Source organism: Eptatretus burgeri, chromosome 9, assembly GCF_056783735.1.
Source record: "Eptatretus burgeri isolate ZD-2024b chromosome 9, Ebu_testis_v1, whole genome shotgun sequence".
NCBI classification, from domain to species: Eukaryota; Metazoa; Chordata; class Myxini; order Myxiniformes; family Myxinidae; genus Eptatretus; species Eptatretus burgeri.
Genome location: NC_140969.1, coordinates 8,776,829 through 8,793,094, shown reverse-complemented (window position 1 = coordinate 8,793,094; position 16,266 = coordinate 8,776,829). Strand labels below are relative to the sequence as shown.

The 16,266-nt window shown below is 42.5% G+C and overlaps 1 protein-coding gene across 6 annotated transcripts in view; it reads right to left on the bottom strand.

Annotated features, from left to right (window-relative positions):
• The window catches only part of LOC147019491 (contactin-4-like), a 182,287-nt gene extending 166,518 nt beyond the window's left edge, over nucleotides 1-15,769 (bottom strand). The window contains exon 1 of one of the 6 annotated variants that reach the window (XM_085894029.1): nucleotides 15,536-15,769. The gene's annotated coding sequence lies outside the window, so the exon portion shown is untranslated. Of the gene's footprint in view, nucleotides 1-13,844; nucleotides 13,956-14,942; nucleotides 15,246-15,350; nucleotides 15,505-15,535 lie in introns of those variants that run through there. The other 5 variants (XM_085894030.1, XM_085894032.1, XM_085894031.1 and 2 more) reach the window with 5 other exon arrangements.
• Between the last annotated feature and the right edge of the window lie 497 nt (nucleotides 15,770-16,266).

The following is a 16,266-nucleotide window of genomic DNA, read 5'->3' as shown; positions in this document are numbered from 1 at the left end:
AAACCCACCAGATGGGGTACTGTGCTTTCAATGCCCCAATGCTGTCAATCAAAATGGCTGAGTGATACCTGAAGTGGAACATTGGCTAATGGCTAACCATAATGAAATGACATGGCAGAACTTGCTGACTATTTACACACTGTTATCTAACCAATGGAAAGAGATGATCAGGCAGTTTGAAAAATGATTTATAAATGTTTAGGCAAAGGCACGTATTTACCAGCAGGCAGTATCACACAAAAAAGTATTACCCAGCACGTAAGCACTCTTCGCCAATCAATTTTCCACGATTCTACACACAGCAAGTGCTTCAATCATTCTGGGTAAAATGAGATAAGTAAGAATGATAAGACAGATAAAGAGAAGACAGGGCGTACTGGTAGCCCCTCACTCACATGATGAAAGCCGGTGGGCTGAGGTTGGTTTCAATGTGAAAAGAGGGAGGGGGAGAAAAAAAGCGGACAGAGGATTGTGGGGTGCAGTATTGGGAGGGGTGCAGGTGAATGCCTGTAGTGCTTTTGAGGAAAGTGTGAGATGTGAGTCAGTAATCCAGCCCTGAACGAGACGACGGCTTATTGTCGAATACTCTTGTGCATCAAAGTGAACAAAATAGGAGGGAAAGCCAGAGTGAGAAAGTGTAAATCAGTGTGTTCGCCGGCACGTCCGGGGAAACTCCACTGCTTGGTCCGTTGGCCAGCCATCCGCACCACCCCATTCACCAGCTCCGATCACCCTCGCACGTTTGGACCTTTTGCACCAACTCCCCAGATATGCCATGCCTTGAGCCCTTCAATTCATTGACTTAAATAGACCCTGGGAGAGGCATGGTTTGAGGACCAGCCAGTTGCTAGCTGTCTTCTGACCGCAGCTTGAGCTTTGTGGGCGCTGCCTTCTTACTGATCTGCTCTTGTCGCCATGAGACACCCATTGGCTGAGCCCAGCTCCTATCACGGCACTGAAGGGTAGGGTGGGACATCGGACGTCGACTTCACCGCTGAAGGCCCGCCCACCTACTGGCACTGTGGCCTGTGCTGCGCGTGATCTCACTTGAGTTGCAAACCTGTGCTGGCTCGTAATACCAGATGATGTTCCTTGTGGATGGGATTTGCAATGGTGGTTTGTAATGTTGTTTTTACAGTGTTGGTTGTGATGTTGAGTGTAATGTTGAGCATTGCAAGGCATGCATGGATGTGCTGCAGAGGTGTGTAGAGACAGAGAGAGATTGAGAGAGATGGGGAGAGAGAAAAGAAGAGAGGGAAAGACAGAGGATCTAAATGGAGGAGAATAACAAAGCGGTTCAAACCTTTCTACACAAACACAATGCATCTCCGTTTCCACTGATATGAGGAGAGAGGTAATTTATCTCGACAAAATACAACAGATATACAGTGCCTACAGAAAGTATTCACACCCCTTTACATTTTCACATTTTGTTGTGTTACAGGCCGAATTTGAAATGGATTAAATTTAGATTTTTTGTCACTGATCCACACAAAATACTCCATAATAGGCTTGTAGCAAGGTATTATGTACACATTTAGGACACGGGGACCAAAAAATGAAAGTCATTGTATGATAAAGTTTGGCATATCATTTGTTAGCCAACATCATGGGGATTCAGGATCTATTTGGGCAGAGCTTAATTCTTCCTCTTTCTATTGCTCTGACAGGGTCAAAGTTGGTTTCTGAATTAATCTTAGGATTAAAAGTGCAGATTTCTTTAAAACGTTACGTACTTCCTCACGACCTTTGATGTTCTGTATACTGAACACAAACTGACCTTTGGTATTGATTTTTATTTCATAGGGCCATCTTGGTGAACTTATTCTATGGTTATAAAATCAAGCTTATAGCTACCAGTAATTTTGTAGCAGCTTGGTAAATGCAATTTGTTACGTACTTCCTAACATTTTTGATCCAATCATGGAAGTGAACCTAAAAACTGGTGTGTAGTAATGATCCATGTTGAAACTTGCCATTTTAAATCATCACTTCATGCAGAAGTAAATTGCTATTTAAGATGTTCTATCAGATACATTTCAAATTTCTGGAATAACATTTTGTAAGCTTCACTATGACTGGGGGGAAATTTTGCAAAATCTGAGATTTTACACATTTGAAGGTGCCAAGATATGCAGAAGGTCATAAGAAATGTACTGTTTCGAGGAATTGTTCTATTCTTATGTATAATGATATATATCAAACAAAAAGAATGCATTTTCAACCATTTTGGACAACATATACAATCATACATGTAACCCATTTCTAAAAAAAATGAGCTATAAAAATGGAAAAAATAGCCTGTGTTTGGATAAAAAACATTCTTTGTAAGCAACTATATCCATAGGACCCATAGCAAAGTATATATTTTCTGAAAGCACAGACACTTGGGCATTATATAACATTAGGATTGTTTATCTTATTAAAACTGGGTTCAATTTCTAAGCCTTCTCCTCATTTAGGACCACAGTGTACACAATACCATGCTACAAGCCAATATCAAAGTGGATGTTTTTTTCAGAAATGTTTATAAATTAATTTAAAATGAAAAGCTGAAATATCTTGTGTCAATCAGTATTCAACCCCTTTGCTATTACACTCCAAATGGAGCCCAGGTGCATCCAATTTCCTTTGATCATCCTTGAGATTTCTCTAGAACTTGATTGGAGCCCCCCCCCCCCCCCGTGGCCAATTCAATTGATTGGACATGATTTACAAAGAAGCACACCTTTTGAATAAGGTCCCCCAGAAAGACCGTGGGCAAAACTCGCTGGGTTGGCATCTTGATGCAAAAAAATTTTGGCAACCCAATTTTCACACAAGATATACTTTATGATGTTGAGATTAGGAAACGAGAGAACAACCACTGAAAAACTGTGCTCCGCTGCCACATGACCATGGCAAGCAGACAATCAACGGTGTCCATTCATAGGCCAACACCCATCTCCTGCTTCCTCGATCCAATATGACGGCCCCCACGGAGTGTTGTATGCACATTGTGCTGGCTTAAAATGGCCCTATTATACCGATTTATAATGTCAGCTTCCAAAAAAAAATTGTCAATGTGTTGAAAGATGGGAAAACCTGGATGGTGAGGAGCGAAACATTTCCATTGAATTCACTGCTACAATCAAGGATACCATCAGAAATGTTATGCGAGGTAAGCAAATGATATCACCCACTCACTATCTAATACTATTTATATTTGGTATATATATATATATATATATATATATATATATATATATATATATATATATATATATATATATATATATATATATATATATATATGATATGCCACCTGACAATGGAGGATTACCTCCATGAATATGTAAACCTAGTTTTGAGGTTGGACACAGAAATCTAATCTTGCGTTCAAATTAGAACAAGGCAGTATAGTGAATTTGTGCGTTAATATAATGATGCAAGGTATTTCTGTATAATCTTATCGACTTCAGTGTTTACTAATAAAATGTTTACTTTCAGGTTTACTAATAAAACCAAAATCGAGGGCTGGAAATCGTATGTCAAAGATGGTTACCACATCCACATCAATCCCAGATGACGAGCCACAACCTTCTCCAAAGAAGTTGAGATCTAAGATTCCATCAACAAAATCCGCATCACAAATAAATGAACATGTTCTTCCTGTGCTGCGCATCATCTGCAGAAAAGATAAATATATTATCCAACAGCATGACAGAAAGCGACTGAAGGAAAGACTCTCAGCATGTGACTATGAGTCTGGTGAGTATTTCATTTCAATGACTAAAATCCATGATTTTCCTTATGAACATTTAGGACACTCCTCTGGGTACTATCCTCATCATGTCCTTGTGCTCTGCCATTCATTGATGTTGACTGATGAGTTACCCTTGTTTTTCAGGTGGCTTACTACTGGAAGCAGCCAAGCTGCATTAAGATGAAAGGCTGCTCTTGGAAGTAAGAGGGAAAGACATGGTTGCGATAGAAGTGAGGTACCATCGATCATGTTACAAGGACACCTCAATCAGTGCCTCAAGTCCAGTGAATCATGGATGGAAGATGGGCAATGAATGCCTCGCAATACACCGGATGTGTGACGCTCTGGCTCCTCCGAGTGTACTCCAGAACATGCAATGTAAATGCTACCAAAGTAAATACCAACACACAAACTGTTCCTGCATCAGAACTGGCCTCCCTTGCAATGACCTTTGTGGTTGCAGCGATTTCTGCAAGAGTCAAAAGTACATAACCAGTGCTGATGATGAAAATGATCCTGGAGACAAATCCAGTGAGAGGATCGATTCGACTCATTTTCTGACATTATTACCTCCGCCACCGAAGGTGAAACAGGTTGTTTTCACCCCTTTCTGTCTGTTTGTCTGCATGTAGGATATCTCAAAAAGTTGTGGACAGATCCGGATGAAATTTGGTGAACATGTTCGGTGTGTGACAAGGATGAATGGATTAGATTTTGCTGAAGATCCGGATCTGGATCCGACTCCTAGAATTTTTAAGTGATTCTTCATCATTGAGAGATCGGGCCAAAAATGATACATAGCACGATATCTCAAAAAGTTGTGGATGGATTTGGATGAAACTTGGTGGACATGTTGGGTGTGTGACAAGGAAGAATTGGTTCATTTTGGTGTAGATCTGAATCCGGATTCAGATCTGATAATTTTTGAAGTGATTCTTCACCATTGAGAGATAGGGCCAAAACGATATATAGCATGATATTTCAAAAATGTATTGGGCCCGATATGTTCTTGTGGGTCCAGGCATTGCGTGGCGGAGGTATGCGCTCTACCGAGTGCTCTTCTAGTTGACTTTGTGATACATTTTTGTGTCTTATTTAAGTTTTGGCTGTTGAAAATGTGGAATGATGACATTATCACTAATTAGTATGACTCACATTTGAATGGCAGTATGGTATCCTTGCATTTCCCATGTTCAGTTCACATGCTATGTTTGTGTATTTGCTGCGATAACCATTCAATTTCATGCAGAGATATATTAAGACAAATTTGATGCAAATCTGATGACATCATAAATAATTAACATGCATCGTAATTACCAGGAACATTCCACTTTTGTATTCTGCATTGTCGAATTATAATTTTTGTGCATTCCCTTGGTTTGCCTCACTCCAAAAAAATTTTATCTTCAAATTTGATGACGTGATAACTAATTAATGTGCATCGCAATCAATTGGAACATTGAATTCTTGTATTCCGCATACTTGAATCATTTAAAGTTGATGTCTCCCATCTCAAAATTCGTCATTAAACACCAAATATTTATTCTACATATGGAATGCCCATATGTAAATTTGATAACGTCATAGAAAATTAATGTGCAACCCAATAAGCAGGAACATTGGATTTTTTTGAAATCTACGTACTTGAATTACGAATAAAAAAAAACGATTTTCAGTTTGCCTGAAAAGATTTACATTGAAAATCAGTTTAAAGCCTCTCTGAGATTTTGGCCCACCGTCTAAGTTGACAGTGCATGTCAGAACAGAAACTCTACTATGAAGTCCAAGGAACTGTCCTGAGAACTCCAAGATAGAATTATGAGGAGGCATAGATCTAGGGAAGGGAATAAAGCAATTCCTAAAGTATTGAAAGTTCCCAAGAGCACTGTAAGCTCCGTCATTAGGAAATTGAAATAAAATGAACAATCCAGACTCTTCCGAGAGCTGGCCGTCCAACTAAACTGAGCAACCAGGCAAGAAGGACCTTGGGCAGGGAGTTGATCAAGACCCAATGACCACTCTGACAGAACTACAGAGTTCCTTGGCTGAGATGGAAGAACCTTGGCTGAGTGTCTGCAGCACTTCAAAAATGTAGGCTTTATGGGACAGTGGCCAGACAGGAGCCACTCCTGCAAAAAAGGCACATGACAGTATGCCTGGAGTTTGCAAAAAGGCATGTGAAAGACTCCGAGAGCATGAGGCAAAAGATTCTGTGGTCTGATCAAACGAAAATTGAACTTTTTGGCCTGAATGCAAAGCGCTACATCTGATGGAAGCCAAACACAGTTCATCACCTATTTAACACCATCCCTACCACGAAGCATGGCGGTGGCGGCATCATGCTATGAGGATGCTTTTCAGTGGCAGGGACTGGGAGACTTGTAAGGATAGAGGGAACAATGAATGGAGCCAAATCCAGACAAATCCTCGAGGAGAGCCTGCTTCAGAGAGCAAAAGACCTGAGACTGGCGAACATTTACATTCCAACAGGACAATGACCCCAAGCAGACAGCCAAAGCAACACTGGAATGGCTTCAAAACATGAAAGTAAAAGTCCTTGAGTGGCCCGGCCAAAGCCCAGACTTCAATCCCATTGAAATTTGTGCAAAGACTTGAAGATTGCTGTTCACCGACGCTCTCCATCCAACTTGACAGAGCTTGAGCAAATCTGCAAGGAATAATGGGAGAAACTCCCCAAATCCAGATGTGCAAAGCTGAAGCAGACACACCCAAGAAGATTCAAAGCTGGAATCGCTGCCAAAGGCGCTTCTACAAGTATTGACTCAGGGGGCTGAATACTTATGTAAATTATGTATTTCTGTATTTCATCCACACTAATTAATGTGTGTGTGTGTGTGTGTGTGTGTGTGTGTGTGTGTGTGTGTGTGTGTGTGTGTGTGTGTGTGTGTGTGTGTGTGTGTGTGTCAGTGTGTCTCCTCCTTAACTCCAGAACCATGAAACCAAGCAGCCTGAAAAACTTTGCATGCACACGAAGAAAACTCCAAGGAAGTAGATCACTGAAAATTGGGTGTTTGGGTTAATTAAAACACCCCTTTGGAAGGTAATTAATGGCCTTATTTAATTATATCCTTTATCAGGCACATCCTTGGTCACCGCTCTCCATGGAGTTTTAAGGTTTGTCCGAGATAACCTCACTGGGGTCTGAAGCCACCATGTTTTTTGGCCTGTTCAACCAAGCCTTGACTTGGAAGAGGCCACATCGATTTCTCAACGATAAAGTTTTTCTTTCACTTTCCTCACTCAAATTATCGAATGTGTGTTCATCATAGCTAAAAATCGCTGTGTACATCACTTTTGTACGTGCTATACTTTTCAAATTATGAGCTTGGAGCGATTTCATGCATTATGTGATGCAATTTTCCATGATCTCCGCTCAAGGACTAATTAAAGTAGATCAGTGAAATCTAAGTTCGGCTTTGAGGGTCGGATATCATCTGGAGTAAATAAGTGTCAAAATCTGTTGTGAAATCTGATAATTTAAAGAGATAATGAGTCTTATAACTAAGCCAACATACCTATTTACTTTAAACAAGCAAGGATATGGTCTCTACTCCTCAATATATGCACAAGAAAAAGTGAAATTTCCAAAGCATTAAACTTGTCTTTTTCTACTGTTTGGAGAATTATATTGGGTGAACAAAAGATTGAGGAATGTGCCAAAATTAACCAGCTTCATTGAGCTATATGATTTAATGCATTCACTGCTTGACCGTGTGTCCTGTCTTATAACTATGTGTCCAATAACAAAGGGACTAATTATCCATAGTGTCTGCCAGATCTGCGTCTATATATTTTGGAGGTTTTGCGAGGTGCTCTACAGGGGATCAAAGCAAATCTAGTGAAAAACGGACATTTTAAAATAAAGTTATAACGTTTGCGTGGACCGTGAACCGATGTACCACGTTACGCGGGTACAGACGAGCAGGCAACATGGTGGATTATCTGCAATGTTTATTTCACAGGCGATTAAACTTTCCGATGTCTCCAGGGTTGTTCCATGTTAATCAGCAACTCTTTTGTGGATAAAGTCATTGTTTGAACAAATTCATTTAATTTCTTTAACTGCTGTGGGTGTGGTAAAGGCCAGCTTTAAAGATAAAGGGATCCCATATGGTATTCGGCCACAGCCTGGCCAGCCATTCCTTATAAATCGTTTAATTGGAATGCTTGCTTCAGTGCTTAAGCCACATGCTGAGCGCCCTACAGTCGATAGCGATGAAGTTCATGTCTCGATCAGGATGTACAGTCAGCAGTTTCCACAAGGTATAGGTACATTATTTACAAAGGTTATATGGTTCCCTTTGTAAGTTTCAAAGTAAAAATATTTGATACCACCCGATTTCCAAGCTGTTTGTCTTATTAACGTGTTTTCTAAATTACAGAGACAAATTTCTTTTCCACCCGTCACATGACGAATGGCAGCTGTTTATAAAGATTCATCATTATGCACATCTCCCTGTTTGTGATGCAATGTTGTTTTTATAATTTTTGTTTATTGAAATTCCCCTAAAACAAGGGTGAAAGCTACTCAAGGTTTGTGGGCTGTATACAGTACGTACTGTAGTCAGTAATCACACCGACTCCAATCTGCCGATGACTGAAGAATTGCCGAAATCATCCAAGCGCTAATACAGTGTGTGTTGTGTGTGGTGTATGTGGTTCATAAAGCAAAACATTTTCTCTCTGCTAACTACCCAACCCCACCCGTCCGTCTCTGTCTTTGTCTCTGTTTCTGTCTCTCTCTTTCTCTCTCTCCAGACATGTCCGGCTCATGATTATGTCGGGGCGCGTTTGTCTCCGGGTGGTGATTATGTTGGGGCGGTGTTTGTCTCCGAACAGCTTGGCTCCGGACGTGTCAGGATGATATTCATGTCCGAATGGGAGTTTGTCTCCAGACGTGTCTGGGTGGTGCTTGTTTCTGGCCGGTGTTTGTTTCCGGACATGTCCAGGCGGTGTTTTTAGCTTGATCGGTAGAAAATTGATTTCAGATGTTATTTTGTTTCCATCTTCACTGTTATTCTATGCAGAAGCATTTTTATGAAATGGTATGAATCATAATAAATGCTCCACTGCATGTCTGCCTTCCCTTTCCCCACCCTTCCCCTCCTCACTTCTCCTCCCTCCTCACTTCCCCTCCCTCCTCCTCCCCCCTCTCTCTCTTCCCCCCACCCCTCTTATCCCTCTGTACATCCGTTGGGACAATATTCTGTACAGAGCGTAGGTGCTGCCGAAGGAGTCTTCTGGGCTATTGGGCACGATCCTGGATGGGTCGCCACTCTGACGCAGGATACTCTTTCTCTACCCCCCTCTCCCCCCCCCTTTTTATCTCAGTATTCCCATCAGCGAAGCGACGGGTGGTATTTGCTAATTTTCAATAATTTTGTAAAAATACGTTTGCACTTTGTCATTATGGGGTATTTTGTGTAGATCGGTGACAAATTTTTAAAATTTAGTCCATTATAAATTCTGGCTGTAATACAACAAAATGTGAAAAACGTCAAGGCGTGTGAATACTTTCTGAAGGCACTGTAATTACGTTTTCGATCCCTTATGTGTTCACATGCATCTCCCCAGAGTTTCCAAAAACTGTAACAATATGTGCAGTGGCCTGCAAAAGTATTCAACCACTATGAATAAAGCCACATTTAGATGAATTACAAATTATGAAGAAGCAATTTTTCCAAATTCACTTTTTTATTCTTCAGTGAAGAGATCAGACCAAACACTGTTATTGTTGAAGGAGGTTACACGTCAGGAATACCTACAGAAAACATGTACAAATCAAAATTCACTGGTTGTAAAAGTATTCAACCCCTTAGATGAGTAATTTGTAGAAGCACTTTTTGCAGCAATGACTTCTATGAGTGTTTTTGGGGTAGGTCTCTACCAGCTTTGCACAGTGACATGGTGAAATCTTTGCCCATTCTTCACATGAAAATAGTTCTGGTTCTGCAAAATTTGATGGGGAAATTCCATGGACTGCAATCTTCAAGTCTCTCCATAAGTGTTCACATAATCTTCATCAACTGGAATGCACTTGAGTGAGCGCATCAATCTGACTCTTGTTTTTCGGTGTCACTGCGGTTGCATGCCGACCACTGTCAGGCTCATCGTTAATATCAATTTTTCCACTCTAGAAACGCTTTGCCCAATGTCTAACGGTGCTCACAATCAATAATAGAGTCACCATATACATTCATAAAATGTCCACTTAAGAACCAGTAAAAAAAAAAGTCAATAACTCATCTGCTTCGTCCGCACATCTTGCGGGGCAGCCATTTTGAAAATGTGGTGTGATGTCATTTGACCGATCACAGTGCTGCTCAACTTAAAATCGGTGGGAAATACAAACCTTTCATTATGGTCTTGCATAGCTTTCTTATAACGCTTTGGTTACCAACTAAAAATTAAGAGGCATTACTTTCACACTCTCTCTTTAGAGTGCAGCCTTATGGCTGCTGGTTGCATCATTGGTTCGGGACACTGCTATGCCACTGATGCAGTGTCCCTATTACCAGTACACTGGTACTCATTTTGCCGACCTCAGAAGGATGACAGGCCGAGTCAACGCCACCTAGTATTAATTCATCGGCCAACAGGGCTCAAACTCAGGACCCTAGGATCCCAAGTCAACCACCCTAATCGCTAAGCCAACACCAGGCACTTTCATACTGATCCTCATGTATATACTGTATACATATACATACATTTTTAAAAGAAGAAAGGTGCTTCCATCCAAAAGTAAACTCGATCTACTCTGCTGATTTGTGCAATAAGCAAAAGCAGACCTGGTCTCAGGTGATATTTAACCCATTTCACAGCAAGCTTCCATCACATAGTGGGTGATAAGAGTCTATTAGCCTGAGGAAGCCTGCTGTACTCTTGCTTTTTGTAAAAATCAGCAGAGTAGATCAAGCTTACTTTTGGTTGTAAGCACCTTCTTCTCCTTCTTTTAAAATGTATAATCCCAACCGCCCCACGCCCCAAATTTACACCAAGATATGTGATAAAGAAAGACCCACCCACATATCTCATTGGTATTTTTGGTATTTGGTATTTGGTATTTGCTCTCTTCTCTGAAACTACACAATATTTTGATGAAACTTGACCACAACCCTCATCACCTATGATGTACCAAAGTTTGTTCATGGCATTAAAAAAAATAAAACAAAATAAGATAAATCAGGATCTGAGGGGGTCTGCGGGTGATTTGAATGACTGCTGCTCCTGATCCAGGTAGCTTCAGGACACACAGTCCTATTTTTTTTTTCAACAAGATGGCGCTTCCCCTCATTGGGCCTTAGTCATTCGAGTCGTCCTGAATGAAAAATTTCCAGGTCGCTGGATTGGCCGAGATTGACCAACCGCCTGGCCACCACAATCACCAGACATACCCCCCCCGCCCCCTTGATTTTTTTCTGTGGGAATTTGTCAAAGATGTTGTCAAAAACACCAAGTTGACAAACCTGCAGGATCTTCGTACTCAGATCACAGCTGCGTGCCCACTGGTGGAAGCAAACATGCTGAGCCAAACATGGCAAGAACTCGTGTACCGCCTTGATATGCTACGCACGACAAACGGAGCTAATTACCTTCGCATTCTGCGAAAGGTTATGTTTTGGTCGCTGTGTATTTATTTATTTGTGAATATGTGTGTTTGTTTGTTATTCGCATAACTCAGAAAGTATTAAACCGAATTGCATGAAATTTGGTGGGATGATTCGTGAGTATCCAAGGACGATTTGATTAGATTTTGGGAGCGATCGGCTCAAAGGTCAAGGTCAAGGTCATGAAAAGGTCAAAAACACTCTTTGAGCATAACTTCCTTCATAATACAGCTATCGACATGCAACCACCACCATATTGTTCCATGACGAGATACCTTTCGATTATGTAGTGTCGGATTTGATGTAACATCATCGGAAGTGCGTCTAAATGACGTCACAAGATGATGTAAATTTTAAATTTTCGATCTCATCAGTTTTGATCATACCGTTTTGTAGGACTTACCTTAAGGACGTCACACACGAAATTTGACTTCGATCGGACTGACCGTTATGACGTCATTGACGTTTGAACATGACGTTTTTCAATTGTGGCTAAAATGTCCTGATATTTTACATTCAAATATCTATATAATTTATAAAGCAAAGTCTCCCAAATCCAGGCATTAGGATCAGTACCAAAATATCTGTTTATTGATGTACAGGTTTTGCCAATTAACTCTGTAGTCAAGGTCAAGGTCACACTCAAGGTCAAAATATACTTGTAGGCATAGCTTCAGATCTAATAGAGCTATTGACATGAAACCAACGTTAAAACCTTCAGTGAACTACGAGCTTTCAGAATGGTAGTCCCCGATTGGACATGACGTCCCCGGAAGTGCGTCAAAATGACGTCAAAAGATGACGGCATTTTTCAACTTTTTAATTTTTCAGTGTTTATCATTCCATTTTGTTGGACTGCCTTCAAGGAGGTTACACACCAAATTTGACGTCAATCGGACTGACGGTTGTGACGTCATGGACGTTTAATATGACGTTTTTCAAATGTGCCCAGAAAAAAGTTGCGGCGGCGAAGGTATGCGCTCTACCGAGTGCCCGTTCTAGTTTTGAATTGTATTGATGATGTGCACAAAACTTTTTGAGTTTCTGTGTCATATAAACCAAAGGGTAATATGGAATAGGTAAAGCCTAGAAGCGAACATAGAATTCTTCTTACATTTGCTTCTGACTTTACCTATAACCTGTTGACAACTGTATACGCAATTTCCGGTTACTTCGGCCTGGATTCGGGATCAGCGATGAAATAACGTAGATCACGATTAAAAATTATTTTTTGATGATGCGGGAGATATCTTTATTAAAATCAGTGGAGGAAATATACACCATGTCTGATATTATTTGGGTCTTTCATGTCTCCGACGATGCCTTTATCTCCCAGCATGCATCATTCCCCATGACAAAAACCGGAAACAAACAAAAAAAAAGGAATCAAAAAGGTCATAGGCAACGACAAGGATTCACAATTGCCATGGTATTGTGTTGTTTCCTATTCTCTCATGTGCACACGTTAAGTAATATTCACAAGATAGAAATAAAACCCAATCGTATTTATACACCGCACAGCGTTTAAAAACAACCGGAAGCAAAAGGTCATATCCAACACACGGATTCCAAATAGCCAGGGGTATTGTGTTGTTGTTGTTGTTGTTGTTTCCTATTCTCTCACGTGCACGCGTTAAGTATGAAGCTCACTGCGTTCGCTATCATTGTGAGCACATAGTGTATATGTTTTTAAAAAACAACAACAAACAAAAAACACTGGACAATGAGTTACAAACCGATTAGGCCAAAAAAAAAAAATGTTGCATTGGCGTAACCCGCCCGACCCTAAAAATTCCGCCGACCCTACGTTTTTTTTTGTTTTTTTTGCTATCGATTTCAAGTATCTTGTTGATTGCGATCGCGATCGCAAAAACCCGGAAGTGTTTCGGACAGAACCCGCCGACAAAAAGGGTGGTACTCGAGCCGGGGGAGATTTTGGGAGGGATTTATTAGGATTTATTAAATTTTTGGATTTATTATCCAAAAATTTTGGGAATTAGGAAAAAAAAAAAAAAAAAAAGATCCCGACCGACCTACCCTATTTTTCAGTGACCCGTTACGCCAATGCAACATTTTTTTTTTTGGCCTTATTTGACTCGGGGTTTGCATGGAAGGGTTTCATACAGTTAAGAAAAACTATAGAGAGCGGGTTCAGGGTAGGTAGTGACCTCAATTCGCTCTATATGAATGTGTACATCATATGGTGCCGCTTGGTGGGAGTGGGGACTGAAGACTTGAACTCTGTCCTTGTTGGTATCCCCAGGCAGCCTGACCATCCATATCTGTGTGGTTTGTACATAATTCCTGAAAATCCCTGAGCGTGCTTACAAGAACCCTGAGGGCCAAATAACAACACTCAACTCATACGTGACAATCCCCAAATCGTGTATGCATCTCCATCATACATATGTACCACAAGTCCACACTCGCTCGCAGGAGCCTCGAGGACCATATTCGCATTAAGTACGTACATACAACACATGTACCGAGTTCATTGAATGGGTCCAAGGTTCAGGTTTTCGTGCTTAGTTGATGACGAAGTCAGCGGTAATGTAACTGTCACACCCCACAGCACGCCACGCCTAAAATAAACAATGAAAAAAAAAAAACCATGTAAGACCTTGTGGCTATAATGAAAGCCGATCACTTGTCATGCAAATAAGCCGAGCAGTGTGCTCAGAGGCTAAAGTACATGACATCTGCCAGATGGAAGCACTAAAAGGCAGGTGCAGAAAACGCTCCACGTAATTAGCTCCCTTCATGGCTAATTTGCATGGCTATCTCTCACACACACACACACACACACACACACACACACACACACACACACACACACACACACACACACACACACACACACACACACACACACACACACACACACACACACGATCGTTGCTCAAAAGGAGTGACATCTGCTCAGTGCATCGTGAAAGAGTCCTGCCTCAGGCCAAATAAGGAATGAGCAATTAGCGATCTACATCTCGCAGAGAAGAGGGGGGCGGAGCTCCGCGGTGGCACCCAGAAGACGAACGCGGGAGAGGGGAGGGGGGCGGCGCGTACGTGACGTCATTCACTGGAGGAGGTGCTGCCGTGGGCATGCACGCGCGCACAAGCTCCACCCCTGCCACCAGCGTCGGAGGGTTTTTAATTAATGGCGTTGCTGCTGTGTTCTTGCACAGAAAACGCACAGAATTCACCACAAACATTGCCACATAAATCTACCAAAGTTATGATTAAAATCGTTACTGAGGGCGAAATAAACTCGCCGATCTGTAAACATTTGAAGAGTGTCACGCACAAACGGAGCACGTGACCCCATCCATCCACAATCCGTTCGGTTCACTTGACGAACGAACGAACGAACAAACAAAACGGATTTCGAACTTGCCGAACACAGCGACGATCCATTTGCATTTGAGGAGTAAAAATAGAACGCTCTCCGAGCCAGCCTAATCTCCCAACAGTGCCGAATTTCACGGGCGAACTCACGACGAGGTCAAGTTTACCACAGAAAAACATCGTTTCGTTATGACGTCATGAACACGAAATGTTCACCTCTTTCTTACTTTCTTATGAGGTGAAAATCCTCCTTATGAGGAGAGCCGGGGAACCATTGGTGGGAGCAGCATTGGCGCGCACACGATACGTACGATGATGAATCGTCACCCGTCGTGTCGTCTGACAGACACGACGGAAATGCTCCTCACACGGTGTGGCATCCTCACCTCCTCTTCCACTCGACGACGAATCGTCCTCACAACGCGCGAAATTTCCTCACACGATGTCCGCGATTATCGACAATTAAACGAAAACAAGCGATGGCTGAAACCCCCCATGACTCGACATCCATTCGATTTCCGAAAATCAACGGCCGAAAACGTGACGTCACGCGTCAATTACGTCAGAATGCCAAATCCTCTCAGAGATGATATTGCGTGACGATGATGGTCACGTGACGTGAAACGGGTTCGCACCTGCAGTCGTCTCGAGTCGACGGGGCCGAATGGAACAAAGCGGACAATCATAACGGACCCCGTGATTAAAAAAAAAAACCCCCTCGTGCGCGATCCCACGGACAATAGCTCGAAATACAAGAGAAAGCGCCTTGCACAGGGAACCTCACAGCGGCCTTCCCTCCAAAACGCCGTGTTCCACTCACCGAGCGCTCCCGGGGATCGAGCACAGGCACCGCCCGCGCTCCCTGAAGCGAGTCCGTCACGCCCGTTCGCCTTCCTGTCCTTGCACGACCGATGCAGCGAAGATGGAAGCTCCGAAAACAAGGGATAAAAGGGCGGCGGGCATTAAGATCTCGGCACCTGGCCAGCAAGAGGCGGGGCTGAGAGAGAGCGGAATGGGCGGATGGGTGGTGGTGGTGGTTGTTGTGGTCGTAGTTGTAGTGGTGGTGGTGGGGGCGGCGGGCATTAAGATCTCGGCACCTGGCCAGCAGGAGGCGGGGCTGGGAGAGAGCGGAATGAGCGGATGGGTGGTGGTGGTGGTGGTGGTGGTGGTGGTGGTTGTGGTGGTGGTAGTTGTGGTAGTGGTAGGGGCGGCGACGTGTGGTGGAAATGGAATTCTCGTTTTGGCTCCAGCAGCCGATTAAAAGTGGAAGGCTCTTGCGGTCTGAGAGATTTTGATTCCTTCGAATCGACAGAGGGTCCTGTCCAGGATAGCGCAGAGGACGGCGAGCGAACGGACGTACCTTTGAAAATTCCGCCATATTTGCGGATTAAATAAATATTTTCCTTGTTGAAAAATTCACACAAAAGTGCAGAGGTTGCGCACCGACCTACCCACCTCCCGACCTACCGACCTACCCACCGACCTACCCACCTCCCGACCTACCTACCGACCTATCCACCGACCTACCCACCTCCCGACCTACCTACCGAC